Here is a 13,307-nt window from a genome sequence, read left to right on the forward strand (position 1 = left end):
TGATCTTTGCTACAGGCATATTTGCAATCTAGGTTTTGTACTTGCTGGTTTCATGCTGTTGATGGACTATCATGTTCTAACACATCTTTTTGAAACAGAGTGAGGCATTTATGTCCTTCAGAAAAACTCCAATCCAAAAGTAGTAGCGCCATCTGTTACGGAGATTACCTCAAAGTGCACTGAAAAACTGAAATACAGAAGGTATTATAGCTTTCTAAAAATTAATATGTCTATTAGCCTGTGTAGCCTGGGAAGAATACAGAGAAATTGTCTGAGCAACCAGGGAGCAGGTTAGAAAAGTTGAAGCCCTGATAGAATTAAATCTGGCCAGGGACATCAAGGGCAACAAGGAAAGCTTCTATAGGTATGTCAGTGATAAAGGGAGGACTAGGCACTGTTTACCATCTTGATTGGCTGCCTGGATGGTGGGGTTGAGTGCACCCTCAGCAAGTTTGCTGATGACACCAAGCTATGTGGTGTGGTCAACATGCTGGTGGGAAGACATGCCATCCAGAGGGACCTTGACAGGCTGGAGAGGTGGGCCCGTGAGAATCTCATGAAGTTCAACAAGGCCAAGTGCAAGGTCCTGCACGTGGGTTGGGGCAATCCCAAGCACAAGTACAGGCTGGGCAGAGAATGGATTGAGAGCAGCCCTGAGGAAAAGGACTTGGGAGTGCTGGTGGATGAGAAGCTCAACATGAGCCGGCAATGTGCGCTAGCATCCCAGAAAGCCAACCGTATTCTGGGCTGCATCAAAAGAAGCGTGGCCAGCAGGTCGAGGGAAGTGATTCTGCCCCTCTACTCTGCTCTCGTGAGACCCCACCTGGAATACTGCATTCAGCTTCGGAGTCCCCGACATAAGAAGGACATGGAGCTGCTGGAGCGAGTCCAGAGGAGGGCCACGAAGATGATCAGAGGGCTGGAGCACCTCTGCTATGAAGACAGGCTGAGAGAGTTGGGGCTGTTCAGTCTGGAGAAGAGGAGGCTCTGGGATGATCTCATTGCAGCCTTCCAGTACCTAAATGGGGCCTACAGGAAAGCTGGAGAGGGACTTTTTGCCAGGGTATGTAGTGATAGGACAAGGGGCAATGGCTTTAAATTGAAAGAGGGCAGATTTACATTAGTTATAAGGAAGAAATTCTTTCCTCTGATGGTGGTGAGACATTGGACCAGGTTGCCCCGAGAAGTTGTGGATGCCCCATCCCTGGAAGTGTTCAAGGCCAGGTTGAATGGGGCTTTGAGCAACCTGGTGTAGTGGAACGTGTCCCTGACCATGGCAGGGGGGTTGGAACTAGATGATCTTTAAGGTCCCTTCCAACTCTAACCATTCTATGATTCTATGAGTATATTAATTTTGTATTATCAAGTAACATTGTCAGTGCTTTATTTGTTTGAAGTCTCTAGGGTTAAAATATTCTTTAAAGAGATGTTTATTTTCGGACAGGCCTATTGAGTTGTCCCCTATTGTATGTTAAAGTAGCTGCTCTCAGAGGTCACAGAAAGTTCAGCTTTACAAAGACACCCTTATTTTTCAGAAAATGAGTTTTCAAAGTCTTTAATGGGAACAAAAATATCTCTGATAAAACTTTTTTAGAATGTTTCATTTGATGATTTGTCCAGAAAGAAAGGGGAAAAGTAACATAAGGATACATTTGGACAAAAATCAGACATGAAAGCACATGCTCTGTTTTCAGTAAGCGTAGATACCTGTGTATGTTTTTAATGTTTCTGCCACAGGAACATAATTCTTGGGCTTTTGTGCTAGTTTCTTCCTCCTAAACCGACATAGTTAGGAAAACATTAACTGACTTTTGGTTTTCTGAGCAGCAGACACTAATTAAAAAGGCACATACCAGCAACTGGATCCAGTCAGATGGACTGTGCCTTTGCACAGTTGAAGACTTTGGAGTCCCAAGCAGTCAGCAGGGCCAGCCTGCATGATCCCAGTGTATTGTCAGAGTGAAAGAGTAATTCAGCTTAAACCCATAGTTAAAAGTAAATGCAGTGTTTGTGGAAGCTACTGCTCTGATAGCTGCGAAAAGAGAACTCCTTACTCTTTCCCAGGAGGAGGACAGCTTTAGCTGTGGCAAATCAAGTTGTGCACTGGTGTAGCAGTTCATTTATGTCTCTGGGATACCCAGAGTGATTCATTTTATTTATCTATTGCAGCAGCCAGTTCCAATCTAGCAGGCAAAGCTGACGTTGAGAAGAGCTGTATGAAGTTAGACACCTGTCATCCACTTGCAACGATCAGTGTATTACACGAGGGCACAGGGAATAGCAGAGGCATGCGGAGACATGTCAGAGCCTAAACCATAATTTTCTCTGCAGATGCTTTAAACAAGTATTGCTGCTAGTAGAGACGTATGTGCTTAGCGTTAGACATCTTGAGACACTTTAAAAATGACAAAGTTCTTTAAAAGCCCAGGTCATCAGAGTGCTACTTTGAAAGTGGAAGGGTGTTAACCAGGATTTTGAAGGGAGACCGGTGGGAAATCGTTTGTTCTGAGGGGAACGGGTTCGAAAACTGAAGCTTTGCAGACATTTTTTGAGACATTTTTTTTGCAACGTAAGCTGTGTAAGTAGTAACTGCATTTTTTTTCAGAAGGTCTAGACTAAGGAATGTTTGGAAATGGGGGGAGCTGGTGTTTACCATTCCCGCTTGCCATTCCACGCATCCTCCACCGGGTCCGGTGGGGGCAGATTAACTGTGACGAGAAGTGCGGTAGTTAATACTAGTTCTCAGCCGGGTCCGTCGGAGGAGGCAGATGAATGACCGTTGGTTACTTAAGCCGCCAGAATGGCGGGTCCGCGTTTATTCCGACTGTTTCCAGAGGCTCTCCCCTTCGGCCCGCCCGCGGGCACCGCTGTGACGCCGGCCGGGGCACGCCAGGCCGCCCGCGGCCGAGGTGCCGGGTGCCCGCCCCGCCGGCTGTCGGCGGGGCCCGGAGCGGGTCGGACGGGGCCTCGCTCGTCTCCCGCTCGGCCCCGCTCCGGGCGCCACCCCCTACACCCGCCCCGGGCACGGGCACGGGCACCCCCGTCGGTGCCGGCGGCGTGGGAGCGGGGGACGTCAGTGTGAGGGGGCCGGTCCCGGGCAGAGCAGGGCGGCAGCGTCCCGTCCCTCCCCGCCCCTCGCCGCGGCTCCCCTCCTCTCTCCTTCCCTCCCTCCCTCCCTGCGGCTGGGGGCGGCCGGGTCGGGGCTCGCCAGGATCCCATTCCGCCTGCCTCGGCGTATGGTCGCGGCGGGAGCGGAGGAGGACGAGCCTGGCGGGGCGGGAGCCGAAGGCGGGAGCCGAGACCCAGCGCGGAGGAGCTGCCACTGGCCGGCGGAGGTGAGGCGGCAGCGGCGGCGGCGCCGCTGAAGTTGTGAGGGGGAGGGAGGAAGGGAGGACGGGGACCGCTGGGCGCGTTTCCATTCATTGCCCGCGCAGCGGCCGGGCTGCAGCTCACCTCCAGCCGGGCTGTGGCCGCAGGACGGGCCGAGAAACCGCCGCGGCGGGACGGGGCACGGCGCGGAGGTAACGGCGGGGACGGAGCTGTGGCGCCGGCGAGAGCCGCCCCGCGTCCGCCGGAGAGGCGGCGGGGCGGGAGGGCAGCCGCTCGCACCTTCCCTGAGGGGCGGCGGGGAACCGGGGCGCGACCCGGCGGGGCGCTCAGAGCCGCTAGGCTGCCTCCCTCCCTCGCTCCCTCGCTCCATCGCTCCCTCCAGCGCGGAGGTGCCGCCGGTCCCGGCGGGACGCAGCTCCCGGGGCCCCCCAGCGGGCGGGGGGCCCGGCGGCGCGGGGAGGGGTGCCGGCGCACACGGATGCGGCACCGAGCGGTCGCGGCTACCGTCGGAGCGGCGGTGGCTGCGCGGGGAGCGGAGGGGGGCTGCCGCCGTCCCTCCTGTTCCGTTTCTGCGGGAAGCGCCGTTGAGGAGCGGGGCGGGAGCGGGGGAACGCGGAGCAGACAGAACGACGGGGAAACCTCCCGCCTGGGGGTTCTCATGGCGGATTCGTGCGGGACAGGGAGCGGGAGCGTGGGAGGGAGCGGAGCTGGGCTGCCCCAGTCGGGCCTGCACCCGCCGGCCGCGGCACCTGTGGCTTGTCCCGCGGAGGGAGTCGCTTGTCTCCCCAGGGAGCGGCTTGGAGAGAGGGTTCAAAGCTCACCTTGGCATCTTGGCGCCTTCCCGCCCGCGGCGTGCGCGTCCTTCCCCTCGCCGTGCTGGGCTCGGTTCTTGCGGAGGGAGCGAGGGTGTTTTGTTTCTTGGGGCCTTTGAGGGAAAGGGCGAGAAGCGGATGGCACAAGTCACCAGTGAAGGTTTGTTGGTAGTCTACGCGCCGCTCCAAAGGAGTGGTGGTAACACACCGCTGAGATCGGATCCCATAATTCGGGAGTTGCGGGTGCGCTGGAGCGATGTCAAGGAAAACAGCACGGGCTGGCGGTGCTGTGTCTGGGCAAGTGCGCGCGCTGCCAGCACCTGATGGCAGAGCTGCTGGGTTGCTCCGTCGCAGTGGGTTTACACCGAGCCAGAAGTACGCAGATGAGATGCCGCAAGTGTGCGCATCCTGATGAGAGATGTATTATTAGGAATAACTGGAAAAAATTGAGTAGCTGTAGCTGACCTCATCTAGAAGAAAATATTATATATGTTAATTACAAGGTTTGGCTTTCTTAGGGAAACATTCCTAGGCACCATTACAGATACCTTAATGAAAATGTCTGCTTGGTCCCAGTCCTGCAGTGGGTTCCGGCTGTGCAAGCTCACACCTGCGAGGAGACACGTTGTTTTCAGGGAGTTTGCTTTGGTCACAGAAACCTTACAGAGCTGTAACTCATTGAGGCCTAAATACACACTGTGCACAAAACATGGCTTATTAGAAAATGTCAGTGACACTAAAATCAATGTTCTAATTTATTCTTGTGAATGAAACATACTACAAAAAATGTAATCCCTGTTAATCTCTGGCACTTTCTTGAGTGTCCACCCATTGTCAGATCCAGGATACATACAGACCATCAGACTGCTCTGTTGGAGCAGTTGTTAATGAGAGGGTTTTATCTCAGACAGTTTCATTGGACCATTCCTTGATTTTCATTGCATGTGCTAGTTGCAGCCACTCCAGCTTTAATCACATTGCTGCTCTTTGCACGAGTTTTCTGTGTCTGGGTCATGGAGTGGGTTTAATCAGTATGTAGGAAATTGCCCACTTTATCTTTTTTTTTTAGTTAATCATCTGTTTTTATTAAGCATTCTGGGAAATGCTTGGGTGATGATGTACCGGCATGTCAGGCGAGTAACAGTAGTGCGTCATTTGCTTTTAAGAGTATAAATCACTGGGACTGGATGCAGCATTTCTACGTAAGAAAGTTATAGTCCTTTTTTTTACCTGTTTAACCAAAATATATTCTTCCACATTTTCTAAGTCACTCTTGCTTGTGCTGGGCTGGTAAGTCTGGATCAGGAATACTGCTGGCACAGTCTGAAAGGAAGCCAGTAATTGCCATGATCCTTTTTCATGTTCTAGCTTGTATCTGTGAAAATTGCTTGTGATATTCTGTGATACAGTGTGATGGTGACATACTAAGTGCTATATATGCTATTTATTGCATTAGCAGAACATGGCTGGGCTGCAGGTAACTATATAGCTGCACCAGGTGTGAAACCCAATGTTTTGTTTTCCGTACATTGTAGGCATTATTGTTTAAATAATAATTATATAAAAAGGAGGATTCATTATTTTTCTGAGTGATGTGAAGAACACAATTATTATTCATGAAGATTTGTATTTCCAGAAGCTTCTCCTGTGTTAGACCTTCCGTGCCAATTGGAGGGCTCCCTAGTGAAAGAGAAGCAGTGGTTGCAATGATGGGACTTGTTCGACAAGGGATGGCAGCTCCTAGCCGATGTAAGAATCCTGGTTATCCACTGTAAGAAGTAACCAGCTTCTAGGAATTTCACCCTCAGCATCTTAAAGGCAACTTGTTACAAGAGGAAAAGGAAAAAGTCTCTTCGTGTAGGAGTAGCCCCCACCAAAGTGGCTGGGCTTCTCCCTCACCATGCAACAGTCCCAGAGCTCTTTGGTGAAGCTCAGAGTAGGGTGAGGATGGCTGCTCTGCTGTCCGTAACTCTCCTCCCTTCCTACACACATGAGCGCGTTCGTGCGCAGGCACGAGCACACATAGCTTCTCTTGTTGGCTGACTCTTTGCACCATCCAGCCTGCGGGGAGGAAAGCAAAGATCAACTTCTGTTCTGCTGGTGGCTTTTGGCAAGGAGAGAAGTCATTTTGTGTCCCCATTCCTTCCTTCCCCATGAACAGGGGCTTTCTGTGTCTTCCCATTTGCTGCTTTTCTCTCTGTTTTCAGTGCCTCCCTTCCCCCACAGCAGTTCCTATTTCTCTGCTTTCTGCCTAGGGGATAAATCATTTGAAGTGTCAACATTTTGAACTCACTTGGGAACAAGAGCAGAGGTGGTGAGCGGCTGGAAGGTGTTACTGACTGACTCTCAGAGCCCTTTATGCGATGCAGAGACAATTGCTGATGTGATTATAACTGACAAGTCTGTTAAAATGATGCCAGAGACTTTTGCTTAGATTATTTCTCCCTTCTGGTTTTCCAGCTTTCATAAGAATTGACAGGATTCTCCTGGGTCGTGGTGCCTAAAATCTTCCCTGGAAATGTGGAACTAACAGGGTCTGTTCTTCCAAAATCATCGTAATGATTTTGTAATGAATGTAAGGCCTTTGTAAAGCTCAGATAAAAGACTAGTGGTGTTATCACTTGACTTTTAAAATCGCTGGGGAGGTGTGGTCAGATATTCTGAAAGCTGTGTAAACAACAGATCTATTTTATTTTTAAACAGTCTTGTAAGTAAAGTAAATAGTTTAAGTAATTTTCATGTTATATTATTGAAAATAGTTAATGCATTTTGGAAAATATTTTACTGCTGATCTAAGATCTTACCTTTTTTTAATTACCTTTGTTTCTCCCTAAGTTTAGACTTGAGGAGGTCACGCATAAACCACGGATAAGTATTTCAACACCAGTTAATCAGAGAATAATCAATTCTCCTAGAAATATTTTCCTAGAAGATAATTTTGTGGAAGGTAATTCCAAAGAAAACAAAACCCATGATGAAAAAATAATTAAATTGTAAATAACTAAATTGTAAATTTGCAAATATGCCTGACCTGTGTGAAGGGATCAGGAATATATGTGAAGTTCTGAACTCAGGAAATACATGTAGCAATTAGGCAATTATCTTTTCTAGGACTGAGCACAAATAAATTGTGGCACAAGATGTTTAGAGACTGTTGTGCTGTTCACGCCATCCGTAGGATCCAGTTTCTTATTCAATGTATCTAATAAAAGAGAAAATAAACCCAAATCTCAGTCTGTTGCTAAAGATTAATTTCTCCAGTTCTCCTTATCTTCTGGTCCTCATAATCATCCTACCCTTCTCAGCTTGGAGCTGTGTAGTGAAGTTAGATGTGAGCTCTTCAAAGGAGAATCCAGCAGGTTTAAGACATAGCTGCATGAGCAGAGTGCTGCAGCGATATTTGTTCCTTAAAACATTTCTCATTTACATTGGTTTAAATGTTATTGGTTGGGGGTTTCTTTGAGGGTTTCTTTGAGGCCTATGGTGAAAGCACAGAAACTAAACGATAAACCAGGAAAATGAAAGACTATAGAAAAAGGGGAAAAAACGTCTTGGAGAAAGCATCATATTTTGTTGCAGCCAGTGAAAGGACGATAATAAATGAACCCAGACACACAAGGAAGCCTTACTTTAAGCTGATTTTTCAGATCTTTTCATTTTCACCTTTATACAGCTTCTAGGGCTTAGAAAGGATTAACGAAGCAATATCGCCGAAGCAGCTGTACAGCCTTCGTTGTCATTGGTGTCAGTGCTCCATTTCAGATTACTTTGTGGTAATACTGTCATCGTATCTGTAAGACTGGAGGTATTGTTAGATTCATGTTTTATACATGGTATCTAGCATCTTTCCAGTGAAAATGTCTTGGGTTTGAATTATCTTTAGACCTTCATGTTTGCCAACTCCTGGCATTGCATACATTGTGTGTATTTTCACGCATCGTTTATTAGAATCCGTCAATAACAGTATTAACGCTCTCACTCTGTTCTAGATGAATAGCAGTAAGTTTTGTAGATGGAATTGTGTAATAGACTTTTAATAGTACAACTGATTTTCATTTTCAAGTTTGACTGTGGATTGTTGGCCTTTTCATCTTGCAAGATTCTTTTTGATCCCAGGTAGGTTCTTCTGTTATGGTGCTTTAGAAAAACATCTCGTAAGTTTACTGCTAATAGAAATGGTCAACGTGATAATTGTAGCAATTAGAGCCTGGGTCTGGTCTGAACTGAATGTGCATTGGTTTATTAAAAGCCGTACAGTTTTTAAACCAGCTTCACTCTAGCAGTGTGGCTTCTTATGGTGTCTGAGACTTTGGGTAGCTGTGCCAGAACTTTCTTGGTTCAGCTTCCAGGCATAATCCCTTAAACCTGCTTGGAAAGATCACCTGTGATGTGGGAGGATAAGTTCAGTCTTTGTATTTGATCTTCTGTTGAGATTGCAGATAGGGTGCCAGTTGGTGCCATCTGTGTTTATAGATTTTGCAATAGTATTCACCGGGAAATTATCTGAAAGCCAAATCAGTTTACATAGGTCAGTGAATTGCAGCTTGCAAGGCTTACATTTGAGATCATTGTAAAGATGTTTTTCAGAGTTTTCATTGAACTTTTCATTTGTCAAAACCTGACCTCATCACTAAAGTGCATGGTGGTGCTAATGCACCAGTTTTATATACTGGCAAATACGTTTGAGATAAGCGTTATTTTAATGGTTGTGTACTCTTGTTTTATCTCTTATTGTTTGCGTGTTGCTTTGATATGTTCTGTGTAAACAGTAATTTTGTGAAGGGAAAGCTCTCACAAAAAATATTTGCATGTGTAGGAGTGGTGAGTGTTTTTCCTGAAATTTTAAATAAGTGATATGTATGCAGGTACTTTACTGCAGGAACAGTGACTGTAGAAGAGAAGGTGCTGCTGACAATAGTACAATTTGTCAGCTGTCTAAAGCCAGGTTTGTATAGAATTTCTCAAGAGTTCTTTGCGTGCAAAGAACGGCAGCATCTTTCTCCATGACTATTTAGCACTGATGAAGACAGTACGTGTTTAATTGCGCTTGCAGTAGAACAGCCGTGGGTATCTCACGCAAATACTCTGGCGCTCTCAGCCGTCTATGGACCTCACTTATTTCACAAAGTAAGGCAGTAAGTGTACGTGGTCGTGGTGACAGTTTTAGCGACTGTAACGCTATTTCGGAACAGAGACCTGATAAAACCTGCGAATCATTCTGCACAGGCAAGTCTGAATAATTTAAAATTTACAAGAAAATTTCAAATATAAGTTCTAGTCTAAATATGATAATATGTTATTTTATAGTTCTTACATGTTGAGATTAGTTGCACATATGTTAATTTTAAATTCAGTCATATTTGTGGATTTGTTTCTGTGCTTTTAGAAAGTTGTTTTAACTTAAGAGTTCAACGTCAAGTGGTGAGTCAAATTTGGCATGATAATGATATCATAGTTTTATGTTCAATAGAAAGTTTCATGCAATGTTATGTCTCTTCTCTCTTTCTCTCTCTCTGCATCCATTTTTCTCAGGACGATGTTGCTCTGGTATGGTTTACCTTTCAAGAGTTAACAAAGACCTCATTTTTCTCTCTGTTTTAGGTTTTCTTTAAGCTACTAAGAGACATAGTACATGACAGCTGGTGTGCAAGATTTTCCACAGACTGCCCAGCTGATTGCTCTGCTGAGATGCTTGATAATTTAGCAGAGGTATCCAGCTTGCAGAAATGTGCATGAGGTTTGTGTTGCACATACATGTTTATTCAGTCATTAGTCATGATCATGACTGCATAAAATCAGTGTAATTACCTTCAACCAATCTTTACATCTAAGTGACCCAGACCGCATTCCATGACAGCCCTGACAGCTTGAATTAGAGCTTGCCTTTCATCGCAGCCAAATTTGGAGTACAGAAATATCCACCCTGTCTTGAGCTTGCTCAGTGCAAGAATGGGACACGTTAACCTGGAAGAGTAAAAGTCCAGTCTAAAGCAGAGCCTTAGGAATGTTCTAATTCATTGGCGCTTGACCAGCCCATATCAGCAGAGTTCACGTGGTTTTTCTGTTACGCATTACGTGCATTGCACAGTAGATGTGCAATCTGTTGCTTTCAGGGTGCATCAGGAGTGTCACACATGCACGTATGCACTGTACTCTGCATGGTATGCTTCTGCTTCCAAGCCCTGTTTAAGGAATGTCTGGGGAAAGTCAGAGAATATATGTCCACACTTTCAGCACAGTTTCTCCAGCTTTTGGCTGCTAGTCTTCCTTTCTTTCCACAGGCTTCTTGGAATTGGGCAAGGAAAGGATCTGGATGAATAGTGTGAGCACGTTGTTCGTAACTTCTTTTTTCTAAAGCAGCTCTGTAACCCGCTTTTTTTTTTTCGGGGGGGGGGGGTGTGTGTGTGTGTTTTTGTTCATTTTTGTTAAATCACTGAAGAAATTCTTCCTCAGATCACAAGGAAAAGATCGTAAAGAGACAGGACTGGAAGAAGCCTTATGAAGTCATCTAGTCCATTCATCTGCCTCAGGTTGGGATCATCCATGTCTGTCATCTGTGACTTCTAAGGAACTCAACAGTCTCCCATACATCATCATGCCATGAAAACATTTTCTTTTCATGTTATCTAATCAACAACTTACTGCAGTTTAACATCATAACTGCTTATCTTGCATCTGTCTTGGACAAAGCAAATAATTGGTTTTCTTCTTACAATGTGTTTTATTATGTTTCTTTTGCTATCATAGCCTTCTATTTCTTTAAGCTCACTTCCTTGACCTCACAGGTGCTCTTTTCTGTACACCATTTATTTTTGTTGCTTTTCTTTGGATTATCTTCTATTACTTAATATCTTTTTTGTTCAGTCCAAGCTAAGGCTGTGATCCACTTGAAGTTTTAATGATGTTTAATAAAATGGAATGGGATCCTTTTCATACTTGCTGACAAGATGTGTGTCTTTTTTGCAGCATTGTGACTCTTTTTCGTGGTCAGGCAGTGATCCACCAGATCCTCATCCTAGGACACATGTTCTAAAAGATTGTTCTCAATGATCGTTTTATAGCTGGTTATTTCTGCCTAACTGTAGCATCTTGCACATGTTCTTACTGAAGATGACACTGTTTTTTCAGGTCGTTCCTCCAGTTCATTGTTTTGAATTCTGATCTTTTCATAGGATCATAGAAAGGTTTGGGTTGGAAGGGACCTCAAAGATCATGTAGTTCCAACCCCCTACCATGGGCAGAGACAACCACCAGTACACCAGGTTGCTCAAAGACTCATCCAACCTGGCCTTGAACACTTCCAGGGATGGGGCATCCACAACTTCTCGGGGCAACTTGTTCCAGTGCCTCACCACCCTCAATGTAAAAAAATTCTTCCTTATATCTAATCTAAATCTGCCCTCTTTCAATTTAAAGCCATTGCCCCTTGTCCTATCACTACACACCCTGGCAAAAAGTCCCTCTCCAGATTTCCTGTAGGCCCCTTTTAGGTACTGGAAGACTACTATAAGATCATCCCGGAGCCTTCTCTTCTCCAGGCTGAACAGCCCCAGCTCACTCAGCCTGTCCTCACAGGAGAGGTGCTCCAGCCCTCAGATCATCTTCGTGGCCCTCCTCTGGACTCGCTCCAGCAGCTCCATATCCTTCTTGTGTTGGGGACTCCGAAGCTGAATGCAGTATTCCAGGTGGGGTCTCACGAGAGCAGAGTAGAGGGACAGAATCATCTCCCTCGACCTGCTGGCTATCTCTTCAGCCTGTCAAGGTCCCTCTCGATGGTATCCTTTCCCTCCAGCGTGTCCACAGCAACACACAACTTGCTGTCATCTGCAAACTTGCTAAGGGTGCACTCGATCCCACTGTCCCTGTCACCAACAAAGATGTTAAATAGCACTGGCCCCAGTACCGACCCCTGAGGAACACCACTCGTCACTGGCCTCCACTTGGACAGTGAACCATTGACCACAACTCTCTGAGTGTGACCATCCAGCCAATTCCTTATCCACCGAGTGGTCCATCCATCAAAACCATGTCTTTCCAGTTTAGAGATAAGGATGTTTTGTGGGACTGTTTCAAATGCTTTGGATAAGTCCAGGTAGATGATGTCAGTTTTTCTTCCCCTATCCCTCAATGCTGTAACCTCATCATTGAAGGCCACCAAATTAGTCAGGCACGATTTGCCCTTAGTGAAGCCATGCTGGCTGTCACCAATCACCTCCTTATTTTCCATGTGCCTTAGCATAGTCGCCAGGAGGATCTGCTCCATGATCTTGCCGGGCACAGAGGTGAGACTAACTGGCCTGTAGTTCCCTGGGTCTTCTTTTTTTCTGCTTTTTAAAGATGAGCGTTATGTTTATCTTTTTTTGCAGTTGGTGAGAACTTTGCTGGATTGCCGTGACTTCTGAAATATGATGGATAGTGGCTTAGCTACTTCATCTGCCTGTTCCCTCAGGACCCACGAATGCATCTCCTCAGGTCCCATGGACTTGTCCACCTTCAGGTTCCTTAGATGGTCTTGAACCTGATCTTCTCCTTCATTCTCCCAGTCCTTGCCTTTGCCTTCTGCGACTTGGGCAGTGCAGCTGGAGCTCATGGCAGTGAAAACTGAGACAAAAAAGTCACTGAGTACCTCAGCCTTTTCCATATCCTGAGTAACCAGGTCTTCCATTTCCTTCTGGAGAGGGCCCTCATTTTCCCTAGTTCTCTTTTTATCACTGACTTTATCTTTTCCTTCAAAAACATGCTACCTTTTCTAAGTTAACATTGTCTGGTAGTAGAATGTCTTACTTTATTTAATCTTACAGATCCTGAAAATACCAGAACAAATATTCTTTGGAAATCTTATTAAAAAAAAAAAAAAAAAAAAAGGGAAGAAATTTTTAACTAGGTCTTTATTTTCTACTTTAAATGATCCTGTCATGGAAAGAAATGTAGAGGAGGAAGAAAATTTTAGGACAACGTATTTTCCTTGTAGTGCAAGTGGTTTAAATTAGCCTTGTATTTTGAAGAATCTGTGGAAAGAAAAATTCACCAGACTCCTGGTAGTCCTGTGGACTGGGGAAAGCAATTCATGCCAATGCTAATGCTCCTAGGGAAATCTCCTTTCTCCTCAAGTCTTTCTGTTAATTTACAGATGATGGAAGTAAATATTTTCAGAAGAAACTGTTG

This window comes from Tauraco erythrolophus, chromosome Z, assembly GCF_009769465.1.
Source record: "Tauraco erythrolophus isolate bTauEry1 chromosome Z, bTauEry1.pri, whole genome shotgun sequence".
NCBI classification, from domain to species: Eukaryota; Metazoa; Chordata; class Aves; order Musophagiformes; family Musophagidae; genus Tauraco; species Tauraco erythrolophus.